The sequence below is a fragment of the Microtus ochrogaster genome, chromosome 1, assembly GCF_000317375.1.
Source record: "Microtus ochrogaster isolate Prairie Vole_2 chromosome 1, MicOch1.0, whole genome shotgun sequence".
In the NCBI taxonomy this organism is placed as follows: Eukaryota; Metazoa; Chordata; class Mammalia; order Rodentia; family Cricetidae; genus Microtus; species Microtus ochrogaster.
The window spans coordinates 106,622,150-106,635,671 of record NC_022009.1 but is presented as its reverse complement, the minus strand read 5'-3'; the positions used below and the strand labels follow the sequence as shown (position 1 = coordinate 106,635,671).

At 43.8% G+C, this 13,522-nt stretch overlaps 1 protein-coding gene across 1 annotated transcript in view; it reads left to right on the top strand.

Moving 5' to 3' along the window:
- Window positions 1-13,522, top strand: part of Wwtr1 (WW domain containing transcription regulator 1) — a 112,808-nt gene that overhangs the window by 16,038 nt on the left and 83,248 nt on the right. The window lies entirely within an intron of this gene.

Genomic DNA, 13,522 nt, shown 5'->3' with positions numbered 1-13,522 from the left:
GGTGGATAAAAAGCACGGTTGGGTCTGCGAGTCTTGAGTTTTTCCTGTCCTGGACCCAGACTCGTGGGATGGGTCCTGCCTCAACTCCTGTGAGAAGGTTGTTTCCTGGCCATCCACACTTTGTGGAGGAGATGCTGACAGAAGAGCACCTTCAAGTCTGCCCTTCCCACACTGGGATTGTGACCCCGTGGAATTACTGAACTTAGAGACAAGGAAGGAATTAGTAAGGGGCATTTATTTCATTTTGCTGTCTCTTAATGCAAAGTGTGTCCAAACAAAGCGGCTGAGGTGAGAAAGGACATCACTCGCAGGGTGACTTTTGGGCCACTCGGTCTCTGTCTTGGCCCTGCAAAAGGAAGGCTTAGTCATGGAGTCCTTAGCCATTCTTATTACCTTGGGCTTAGGCACCATGAGTCAGCTTCCCACTGTTCCGCTCCAGGGATTTCCTGATTTACATGTAAACTCCTGTTCACCTGACCGAGAGGGGTCAGGCATGTGACCTGGGCATCACCCAGGGTGGTAATTCTTGGCCCTGCATTTCTGGCTCACATAGAGCCCAGCAGGACCATTCCAACTCCAGTCGGCCTGAGAGAGAGGGGATTCTTAGCATCCTGTTATTTTGTCCCCAAATGAAGGCATAGCTAGCCCATCAGTACAAAAACGGGAGTAGACCGTTTTTAGAATGTTATCTTTTGCTATTGACTTAAGTGGCTGGGATTTTTTTGTCCCTCCCTCCTTCCTTCCTTCCTTCCCCCCTCCTTTCCTCTCTTCCTCCTTCTCCCCTTCCCTCTCACCTTTCTTTCTTCCTTCCTTTTTTTTTTTTTTTTGTTTTTTCGAGACAGGGTTTCTCTGTGGCTTTGGAGCCTGTCCTGGAACTAGCTCTTGTAGACCAGGCTGGTCTCGAACTCACAGAGATCCGCCTGCCTCTGCCTCCCGAGTGCTGGGATTAAAGGCGTGCGCCACCACCGCCCAGCTAAAGGTTGATTTTTATATGTTATTTGGAAACTACTCTTTAGAATTATCCTTTCCTCAAATATTATGAAATGGGATTTAAAATAAAACTACTTTTTTTTTTTTTTTTTTTGTTTGTTCGAATCCTGTCATGTGCGAGGTGAGTGTTTTACTAGTGAAGCCTGGAAGTTTGTTTTCCCAATATAGGAAAACCTCACTGAAAATCTCATGCTAGTATCCTTCAAGTATTTCCTTAGATGTTCACATGTGAGCTTCTCATCTGGTTACAGGTTTCCATAACTAGATCTTAGATAGTAGCTAGATTGGCGCTTTTGTGGGTTTGGTTTGGTTTTCTTCCTGATGTGTTCTGTTTTTGATCTAAAACTCACAGGGCCTTTTATGTGCAGCCGTGTGCCAATAATATCTGGAGCCACAACCGTCTAGGGTTGTCATGCTAGAGTGTACCTTTGTGGCTTTGTTTCTTCCTTCCCAAGACACCAGGTGACAGAACTCTGGAGTGACAAAAAAACCACAGGCGGGATGCTGCTGGAGGCTCTGGCGTTCAAGTTCTAGGTGGGGTTAAGGTGGTTGAGGTGGGCAGGTGCTGTAGCCCAGCAAATCCAGAACCGGTTCTCAGATGGCCAACTTAAAGATTCTTTTTCACGAGGGTGTAAGTAGCCTTAATAAGAAGACAGGAAACAATGTGTGTACTTGCACTTGACCACACTCTGTAGCCTGGGGAACTCTGCCTAAAGAGCAAAGGCACAGAGGTCAGTTGGAGAAAGAAGGGAGACCACCTTTGAAATGTAAATAGCAACACTGATTTAAATAAGGGCAGGTGTGGTGGCGCTCTGAAGCCTGAGGCAGGAGAATTCATAGTTTGAGGCCAGTTTGGGTTACCTTGTGAGAAGAGACTGTGGTCTCAAAGCACAGAATGAAAAGAGAAACAGGGAGACTAAGGCCTTTCCTGCCTTTGGACTCGATAATGGGTGGGAGTTGGGAAACACCTTTTCTTCTCTTTGAGTTGTGCTTTGAACTATTTGGCTGAGAGAACGGCAAGGCTTGTGTCATCTGGTTGGAATTTTTCATGGTACTGTTTGAAATAGCCAGACTCCTGCTAAATAACCATTTTCCCAAACCTCTGAAAACTCACACTGTCTTTCCTCTTAGGGCTACACACATTCCAGCAGCCGGGAAAAAGACACTGCTTGGCAAGAGTTAGCAGCCTCTCTTACCCGGAGCCCTGAAGCATCCCAGGGGCCGAGCGAGGTTCACTTCAGCGGCAGTTGCTGAGAATTTGTTCACATGGTTCTCTTTGCTGCTAAGGGTGCAGCTCCTAACGTTCTCCAACGTGCCTTAATAATGGTTGCTTTTCTTCAGCCTTGACAACAACCAAACACACTACTCGTGGGCTATGCTATATAAAAAAGCAGGAGAAGGTCTGGCCTGCCCACTTTGGGAATCTCATCAATGAGAAGTTCATGTGGCTTCATGGGCTACGCAACATGGATGTCTTCAGCTTGGCTTGACATCACATTTGACCCTTACGGTCTGAGACTGCCCTTTCTAGCCATGGCACGGCTCCTTAAGCTGTTATCTCTTATTATTTTTTCCCTTTATTTTTTGTCCTGGCTTAGATACATGGACCTGGCATATGTCCCCTTTTCAAGCCTTTACCTTTAGGGGCATGAAGAGTGTGGTATTGCCACCAAGATTCGGTGTTCATTTGCTGACTGCATTTCATTGCTTGGCATAAATGTGGAGTTAACTTCCCCACATAATCCCTCTACCCCATGACTGAAAATGAGGGTGTTCTCTAAATTTGGATCGTAGCCAAGAAAGAAGGGGACTAGATAAGGAGTATGCAGCAACAGGAATTTTTGCCAGATAAAACACTGATGTCCGGTTACATGTGAGTTTCTGATAAACACTGGATAAATTTTTAGTGCAGGCACAACCCAAATTTTGCATGGGACCTACTGGTAAAGATAGTTTGTTGTTTATCTGAAATTTACATTTAAGTGGGCATTACTTTTTTATATTTTTCGCTCAGGGTTTCATGTAGTCCAGGCTAGTTTCATGTAGCCCAGGCTGGCTTCAAGATGGCCTTGAACTCAAAATCCTCCTGCCTCCGTGCCCAGCTGGAACAGTGGGATTGTAGGCGTGTGCCCCCATGCCCAGTCGTGTTTGCCAGCTCTGGCTACTTTATATCCCCCAGGTGACTCACTTCTTTTCTTTTTGGTTTGTTATTGTTTGTCTTTCTGTGGAGAGGTGCTGGGGAGTGGCCCAATGGGCAGGCTATTACATTAGCGTGAATTAAAAAAAAGGGCAGGGCCTAAATAAAGTATTGGCCAAGCAGCTGCTTGGTGGCCTCGGGACAGAGTGGGTGTTCAACTACCTGTTCACTCTATCCCCGGATTGGGCAACACCTTGTTTTGGATGCTATTTTTGGATGTTCCCTTATATTGCATGTGTTTCATGACCTCATCACGCACACATTCAGTATGGGCACCTTTCCAGCCGATGCCCTTTCATAGTCCACAAGGACAAGCACCTTCAGGATCTTTCCTTGGAACCTGGAAAAAAAGGAGTAGAATTTTACCTCTTAAGAATAAAGAGTCTGGTTGGGGTGGTGGTTAATGCATCTATCAGTAAAGTAAGGGTCGTTTTTATTTGCATATTAAATATGTTGGTTCGGTCAGTTTTTTCTTTTACTGTACTACAGAATACGTATATGTGTGTATGTATGCATGCATGCCTTCTCTTTAAATTCTGGCTCATACAAGGTAAGTGGGTTTTGTTGTTGTTGTTTTTGGGACAGTCTCTCTAGGATGTTCTGGAACTCTATCTAGATCAGACTGGCCTCAAGCTCATAGAGATGTACTTGCCTCCGCCTCCCTAGCGCAGCGATTAAAGGTGTGTACCGCTACATGGCTTGTTGAGTTCTTAGCTTATTTTAGTTCCCGGTTTTAGGATTTTAGGGGAGGGAAAATCCCCATGAACTAGGCTGAGGTGTAAGATGTTGCTCTGAGGGGTCTACTCTGTATTACTGATTATCTGTGGGGCTTTCTGGGATCTCAATTACTGTTTAGTAGGATTCCATAATCCAGACTGACAGAGTAGAATTACTTCGTGCACAGTTCCCCCAATTTAAGACCTGCCCCTTTCAGCTTCCTTTGGCTGCGAAGGCCGTCTGAAGTGTTTTTTATTTCTCTTAGCCCTGCAGCAAAACTCCTGTGTCATGAGTTACAATTAACTTTGCTGTCATTATTGTGTGGTTGTAACACATTCATTGCTGTGCATGGAGTATGAGTGTCACCTAGATCCATGAGCTCAGCGGGGTGTCACACACCTAGGGTGGGACTTGGTAGAAGCTTCCATGGGAAGCGCAAGGTGCTGACTGGGGGTGTCTGAATGATTAAGGAGGCGACATCTGGCTTGAGTCAGGGATTAAGTGCTAGACCTTGTTTCCTTATGAGAAAACACTTGTTTGCTTGTAGTCTTGATTTCTGCCTCATTAAGACAAAAACAAAATTGGAGTCACTGTAACTCATGAATCAAGAAGCACAGGGTAGTCTGTTTCATCCAATTCTATTTCATTGCTTTGATTTGCTTCTCCAATTTTGTAAGAAACATAGCAAACATATCCTTAAAAGCTTTGGTGTTTTTTTTTCCAATTTTTTTTTTTTTTAAACTATTGTGTCTCTGGGTTTCTTTGAGACAGGGTTTCTCTGCGTAACCCTGACTGTCCTGAAACCTCACTCTATAGACCAGGTTTGCCTTGAACTCACAGAGCTCCCTCCTCCTGCCTCTGCCTCCTGAGGATAAAAAAGGCTTGTGCCACCACCACCCTACATTTTTTAAAAAATATTTACTTTATTTTAAACTCTGTGTATATATGTGCGTCTCTGTGTGGGTATGTATATGTGAGGCCAGAGGCATCAGATCCGTTTGAACTGGAGTTACACACAGTTGTGAGCTGCCTGATGTGGGGCCGGGATTTGAACTTAGGTCCTTTGCATGCTCAACATATTCTCTTGACCTTTGAGCTATCATCTCTCCAGCCTGGTATTGTAGAAAGATGCAGCAATTTGGTTGTCATACCCTGGAGTGCGACTACTTCATCTCAAGTAATAATCCAGTCTGTAGGACTTGGAGACAGAGCTTGGGCCTTGGGCCAGAACTTAATAGTGTTCTGTTTCTGTCTGATCAAGAATCAGACTGTTTGAGTTCAACAAGTCAGGACTGTTCCTGCTGGAACTGTTGGCTGTACAATGTATGTACTGCGTGAGGCCCAAGTTGACTCTGTATCCATGAACTTGATTTGTGTCCTTTGGACTCTCTTCTGCTGTTTTCTTGGCATCCCTCTTTCTCTGCCCCATGGCCACTTTCCCTTTTCCAGCAGATGGGCATGTGGATTCCACGTCCCAGGTGAGCAATCTCAGAAGGGATGAGCAGGTTTTCCCCCAGTTGCCGTGAATGTCAGTATCTGCTTATGTATGTTCCCTGTGCCTCAGCTGAGCCAGGTATTGGCTTAGTCACCATGCGAGAATCATAGTTACCATGAAGGAAGAGCAGCTTCTCAATGGAAATGGCCTTGTTGGTGGGAGGTCAGGGTAGAAAGTTCTGTGGCCAGAAGAAGGAATCTTCTGGCTAGATAATAACCACATATTTAGAATGATGCAAGCCATGCAGGAAACGAGGAACTTAGCCTTACCCTGTATGCAAGCTGGAAAGAACAGAAACACACCAAGAGGATGTGGTATTACCAACCACCACAGAGGTAAAGAGGAAATTCGTGATGAACCTTAGTCATTCAGAGACGATTGTGAGGTTTTGTTATCGTACACGGTTTCCCATCTGTGGTAACTTTATCGTGATTGCACTTCTCTTGTCTGTGGTCACTTAGCAGATTATTAGTTCTGAAAGCAGCAATCAACTTCTGCTTTTACAAATCTATGTTTACCCACAGAAAGCACTTCTCACTCAGAATAGGTATGTCAGAACGTAGTTTCATGGAATTCATGGAAGTGATGTTGTTATTCCGTAGATAAGGCTTTGGTTCACAAAACCAAAGCCAGCCTATTTTGTACAAATTATCTGGGGGAGGCACCTTGGTATGGATTTTTAGTGACTAATCAGCATTCCACTTTTAGTTATATGTGAATTTGTTCAGTTTCTCATCTTCCTACAACATACGCTTAGGATAATAAACATAGGTTTAAAGTGGTATATCCACATTGATTTATTAAGAATGGTACTTAAAACTGGACTTATCGGATGTAAAGCTGTTGTTGCCATGGAAAAGGGATGATAGGAAAATGAGTCAGTCAATCCAGAAGTACTTAGATACTGATTCAAGTCTATTCATTCTCTTCCTTTGAAAGGGATTTATTTTGTGTTTACTTATGTGTAAGGGTGTGTGCCACATGTATGAGGGTGCCCAGAGAGACCAGAAGAGGGTTCAAGGCTGTTCTGAGCCACCATGTATGTGCTGGGAATTAAACTCAGGTCTCCTGGAAGAGCAGCCAGTGCTCTTAACCACAACCACTGAGCCATTTCTCCAGCTCCGGTTCTTTGTCTTCTTTTGCTGCTTGGAATATTGAGTTTTAATTTTAACTATCAAAATATTCTTATCATAACTATATTACTCATGGCATTATATTATTAGTATAAATTCATTATTGAATGGCTCTAATATTTTTGTGGTTTCTGAAAAATAAGCCCATTATTCAAATAATAACTAAGTTTGAGAGAAAGTTACCACTTGGGGAAACAATAACAACCACCCGGATTGCTGTGATAACCCTGACTCCACTAAGCATCATTGTCAGAGGTGCATCTTGAGGGGCTATAATGAGCCCCTGTTATATTAAAGAAGGAATAATTATTAATAATCGTGCCGTGGGTGTGTTATGTTTAGTGTTATGTGTAGATAGGGGTAAGCATCATCTTTGCAGAGATAGGATGTGAGAGATGGATTCATTATATCTTCTGAGTTATTTTTTAGGTAAAAGCTAATGAGTAGGAGTGGGAACAGTAACGATGAGGAAGGTACAGTGATTGGCTGAGACACTTAGGGTCCTTGGGACCTGCCCAGATATCCTCCGGGAGCTGGGGAGAAGCTGTGTATTCCTCTAGAAACTGCCAACCTTGTGCCGAAATGGAGAAACAGTTCAGTCTTATGTCACTGTGCTATGTTGCCTTTAAACCTTTCTGAGACAATAACATTTCTTGGATTTAAGAAAATAATTACAGAAATATAGTTACACACAGACTTCAGTGAGTAGGATTTCTACTGTCGCTGGGCGGTGCCTTTAATTCCAGCATTCAGGAGGCAGAGGCAGGCAGATGTCTGTGAGTTTAAGGCCAACCTGGTCTATAGAGCGAATTCTAGGACAGCTAGGACTGTAACACAGAAAAATCCTGTCTTGAAAAAAGAATAAATAACTACTATCTTGAATTTTAAAAAGTAGACATACATAAAGCTATTGTATGCAAAAGATGTATATAGTTCTTTAAAAATTAATCTCTAACATAATGGGATATAGGCCATGTTAATATGACTTCTGCTGAGGATTTTCTTTGAATTTCTGACTTGATTTTTTTGTTTGTTTGTTTCTTCCATAATTTCTCTATTATCTGGCGAACATTTTCTAGTTGCACCTGGTTACTCTGAGCACATCAAGAGGACTGGAAAGTCTGGTTGCTGCTCTCCAGACAGTCCTGGGCATGGTCTCATACAACAGGCCACTGTGGGACAGCGGCCTCCTCCCTCAGAGTGTCCTATTTATTTCAGCCCTCCATCCTCGAATTCGTCACTTCTGTTTGAGAACTGTGGCTTTCTGCTTCCTTCCAATAACATTACTGGGATTTAAGAAAAATTTACAGAAATACAGTTTCACAAAGAGTTCAGTGATTAGAATGACTGTCTGTAATTTTAAAAAGTAGACAGCAAAGAGGTGAAATTAAAGAGCTGTGTAGTTTAAAACAAGAACCATTTCTTTATAAAGGAGGTTCAAAAACCATGGGATTAGTGAGTTTTGCTCTTCAAAAAAAAATGCCATGTTCAATGAACTTCAAATCCATTCAAGCAAAATACTAAGGTAGAGAAATCTTCTCATTCTTTGACATTTTCACAACAATAAAGCAGTATTGGCAACAAGTTTGTTTCAGGAATCTGTTACTCTTTCAGGAAAAATTGAATTCTGGTGTAGAATTGTTCCTACCGGGGTGGAGGGGGTGAATTCTTTTATCATCTTCAGATTTTTGGTAGTTTCTTTGTATCCCTTCTACCTTAGTCATCTTAAGAAAACAGAATATCCCAAAGTGTAACAGTGGAAAGTTCTGGATTCTTGTGTGTGTGGTCTTCCAGCTTTGTAACCCAGAAGTATGATTTATTCCTGCATGTGAACAGACACAGTTGTAACTTTTTTCCCCTCCAGTGGCAATATTGTTAGTGGGACATCCTAGAGCTCTGAGCTGGGTCCTGTGGTTATGAACTAACAAGAAGTAGAGGCAAATGAGAGAGACCTTTTAGTTTTGAAAAATGACCTCTGTTGAGTAGTTGCCTGTCTTTTCCTGTACCTCTTTCTCTGTCTGTCTGTCTGTCTGTCTGTCTGTGTATGTATGTGGTGGTGGTATTTTACAGGGCAGCTGTAAGGGAAGGTGATCCATTCAGTCAGATGCACTTCATCTTAGTGGCTGAGTTCTATAGTTGCCCCAGCTGATCAAACAGGTTTCAAGAAAGTTCCATGATATTTTCAACTTTCACACTATTAACCTACTCATGACCTGTGCCTGTCCCGCGTGCAGGGTTTCCCTTGGGGAATAGCATATAGTAAAAAAGAGACTAGGTGCTCAAAACCCGCTTTAGCGTAGTGGTTAAGTGTACGGGTTCTGGTCTCACAGTGTTTGGCTTCAGTCCTCAGCTCTGTGTCTCGTTTCCTCATGTCAAAATGGACACAATAAGCGTCCAGGAAGCTAGGCTCTTAATGCGCTTGAGAGAGCCAGTTCATGTCAAAGCACACGAGAGTGCCAGAGGGTAGAGTCTAGGACCAAAACGTGTATTAGTGTGTAGGTGTTAACCGGCGCCACATTCTTTAGTGGTGTAATGATAAAATCTTAGATGCTTATAAAGTCTCCTGGTTTTGAGAACAAAATGTAGAAATCATCTCTCATGGTCCTGAAAGATTCATACCATTGGAAAAATTGTGGTCGTGGGGGTTCGAGTCGGGAGGTGGGGTGGGAGGGTGAGTAGCAGCCTGCACAGTTGGTATTTCTGGTGTTGTCAAGTCTTTGGGCAGTACAGGTAAGCTAAGGGGCTTGATGCCATCAATCAAGAGGAGAGGAAGACTTGGTATTTGTTGTGTCCAGGGGTGTGTGGAGGTTGGAGGAATCAGTGGAGTGCCCTACCTGGTTTCTTTCTCAGTAACCCTGCTGACAGGCACTGCCTCAGTTAGTGTGGCGATTTGGGGGATGCGGTACAGCTCTCCACTCAGAAGAGAAAAAGGGACATTCCAGGGGCATAATCAGGAGTGTGCCTGGTCCCTGCTTCCTTTCATGGGCCTCTGTGAACACATGGCATAATCCAGAGGTGTGACTGATGGTGAATGTCATCTCTCCTCGAAAGTTGTCCTGGAAACGAGCGTGACTGTTCCTCTTTCCCCATTGTTTTTAATCTTCCAGTCCAGTGAGGTCACTACAGTGGCGGGTTTATCTTAGATTTCCTTGTTTAGCCAGCAGCCTGAATATCTGGGTTGACCGTTCCTGAGTATCTTGAGGATATCAGTGAGGTGGAGGAGGTGTTGTCCCCTGCATTTATTCTGCCCCCACCCAGGAGTCCAGGTGGTAGCCGGGGAAAGAAGGGAAAAGCTTGTCTTTATTGTCCTCCCTGTTGGTACTTCCTTTACTTTTCTGGGTTCCTACAGTTCAGAGAGACCTAAAGATTTTAGGTCCAAGCCATCCAAGCTGGGACTGTGGCTCACATCTTTAATCCTAACACTTGGGAAACAGAGGGAGGAGGCTCTCTGTGAGTCTGAAGCCAGCCTGGTCTACAGAGATAGTTCTAAGACAGTCAAGGCTACACAGAGAAACCCTGTCTTGACTCTCTACGCCCCTAATTTTTTTTTCCTGGTTCAGACAGAATTGAGTTCAAATCTCAGCTCTGCCTCCTGTAGGATTTCTTTCATGGACACACTCACAAAGCCCCCCTCATTTGTCTTTCTGTTACCCTTAATCTCAGGAAAAAACATCCCTGTTTTCCCCCATTGGTCTGCAAGCACCAGATGCTTGGGTGTGCCAGTTTTTTGATTGGCTAAGAGCTGAGGACCCCACTGACCTGTCTTCACACCTGGTCTCTCCCATTTACCTGCTCTATGAGCTTGTGTAGCTTCCCTAGCCTCTTGCCCGCCATGGGTTATGGTATGAGGATTAAGGATACACATGTTAGTCTTTGGTTACCAAGGCTGCTTAGGGATGTTGGGCCCCTATCTCCAGCTTGATACCAGCACACTTCACTCAGGCACATCTCTGTGTTGGATGGCATCGTCGTCCTCTCAAAGCCTGGCCTATTCCAGTAGCCCCCATCATTCTGTATCTTTTTTGAATTTCTTGTGTCAGTTCATCCTTAAAAAGTGGGCAGTGGCTTTTAAAAAGAAACTCTTAAAAGTTATTTCAAAGTGGGCTTGGTGGCAAGATTTGGTCTCCTAAGGAATCCAGCTTGGTAGCTGCCACAACGTTAACAACAGGTTTTATTACATATGTATTTCCTATAACAAATATTCTACTTAGCCAGGTAATCATGTCACACGCCTTTAATCCCAGGTTTGGGAGGCTGAGGCAGGCCGATCTCTTGCGAGATCAAGGCCAGCCTGGTCTACAAAGCAAGTTCCAGGACCGCCAGGACTGCACAGAGAAACCCTGTCTTGAACCACCCCTGCCCCAAAAAGCAAAGAAAAGTTGGTTCTTTTCTCTGTTCTCTGTGGATTCTAGGGATTTAACTCAGGTTCTCTGGGCTTGGTGGTAAGTGCCTTTACCTCCTGAGCCAGCCTGATTTATATAGAATTTCATAAGACTCCAAATACTTTGTTAAAATGGGATGGTTAAAAATAATACGAGTAATTGGTGGAAACCCACAAGGCTGTAGTCATTGGAAACTTGTAGTGTAAATTACATTGTGTGGCTTGGGCTCATCTACACGAACTCTTGGGGAGGGAAAAAAGAAGATAAATTGCATTGTATACCATTGTTCCTTTCTTTTTGAGATGAAGTCTAACCAAGGCTGAAGTTGAACTCCTAATAGTCCAGCCTCAGCCACTTAAATGTCTGGATTACAGCTGTAACCAGATGCTGCAGGATGATGGAAATTGCATCTATTTTGTCTTTCATTTTGTTTGCCAGGAGCCCCTGACAGTGTGACCACTCTGTCGTGGCTTTGGGACTCCTAAGTGGAAAATGCTGTCTTTCCTCTGAAGCTGGAAAGACATGGGATATGCTGGTTTCACTCAGATAAGATGCATCAAAATAGCCAAGGAAACGCTGTACTGAGATTTTTAGCAGCAATTTTCTCTGCTTTTTACTTAGTAGCAAACAGAAACCCAATTATCCCCTTATTAGATCCATCTCCTGCCTATGTATAAAAAGTAGCATTTCTTCCCTGCCTCCCTTCTTTCCTTCCACATTGATCCTCAATATTAAGAAACCCTGGGCCAAGCACTCGGTAGGCAGAGGCAGGGGCTTCTCTGTGAGTTTGAGGCCAACCTAGTCTTCATAGTCACCACAGAGAAATCCTGTCTCTCAAAAAAACAAAACAACTCCCCCAAAGCCCCCACAGCAAACACACCAACAAAGAACAACTCTGGAACGTGTTAATTAATGCATGTCTTAAGGAACTGGCATTTATCTTCAGAAGCCTGAAAATGGCTTCTCATGATTCATGGCAAAATGGGAGAGATTTATTAGCCCAGGGAAGGCCAGAGGAAGAAATACTTTGTGCCTGCCGGGGGATTTGATTACATGAGATTAGGAGGAAGCCATGACAGGTCTGAGACTTTAAAGACAGGAAAAAAGGTACAGGAAGCAGCCCGTCTAGTTAAGGGGGAAATAAGAGGTCCCACGGAGGCTCTGAGGGCATGTGAGGACCGATCCAGTTTGCAGAGCCGAGTCTGAGATGAGACAGGGCGTGTCTTCGGGGACACTGAGAATGCCAGTTGCTGAGCACGGGAGAACTTACACTGTGTTGTTTGGATGCGTGTGCTCACTCCTGGAATATCCCTGCTGTGTGTTAGGAAGGGATGTCTCTCTCACTGAGGATATTGACGCAGGGATGTTTCCTTTTGCAGCCAGGATGGCCTCGATCCGACCAATATTGTTCTCAGGCCTTTTCTGTTTGGTTTTGTTATCTCGAATAAACAGAGAGAGGCTGATTCATTTTTCTAGAAAAACAGGATACAGTAAAATACGGCAAGTGACAATGAATGAAACAGGCGTGCTCACACACAATAATATTTATAAAGGAACCTAACAGCATGCCCGGCAGACGCCTCCGTGGTGTGGCCCTTCTCCCTTCCCGGGCTTGCCCTGAGTCCTTGGCCAACTCTCTTCTTCCTTTGGATCTCAGTTTCCTCAGACGGCAAGTCAGGCAATAGTACTATGAGGCAGGCACGCTGTGAACAGTTACGGGCCCTCAGTAATTGGCCACTCCAGTAAAGCTTGATTGTCCTTATGCTGGTTACGAAAGAGTTGACTCACTCACAGACACATTAAAAACTCTGCAAAGAGAGCAGAAGTTTCTCTCCTTGTTCCACTGAAGCAGCTGTGTTCTTTCATTCTTGTTCCTTAGTTCCTTTAGAAAAATTAAATCTATTCATTTTATTTATTGTGTGAGCATTTTGGCTGCATGCGTGTATGTGTACACGCGTCAGAAGAGAGAACTGGATTCCCTGGAACTGGAGTTAGGGTGGTTGTGAGCCACCATCTGGGTCCTGGGACTCAAACCTGGGTCCTCTGCAAGAACATACGTGTTCTTAACCACCGAGCCATCTCTCTAGCCTTAATTCAACTTTTTCTCCGTGCTTTAACATTCATACGATTGTTAGCCAATTATTTTTAAAGCAAATTCCAAACAATTTTGTGTACTTTTAAAGAAATCAGTGGATCAAAGAAAAAATCGTTAGAAAAACAGGTACGAATTAGTTCTGTTTTGTTTTTCTTTCTCTCCCATCCAAGTACTAACCAGGCACGACCCTGCTTAACTTCCAAGATCAGACGAGATGGAGCACTCAGGGTGGTATGGCCGTAGATTCTCTCTCTCTCTCTCTCTCTCTCTCTCTCTCTCTCTCTCTCTCTCTCAGTCTCATCATGTAGGTCAAGCTGACCTCAAACTTTACACCCTCTTCTCTTTGCTCCCCCCCATATCCTCTCATATACCCCTTCTTACTTTCTTTAAAACTAATTGCCTTTTTTCCAGTGTTATATACTGTATGTAAGTACATATAAGTGGTAGTTTAAATGTAATTGAACCCCATAATCTCACAGGGAGTGGCACTATTAGAAGGTGTGGCTTTTTGGA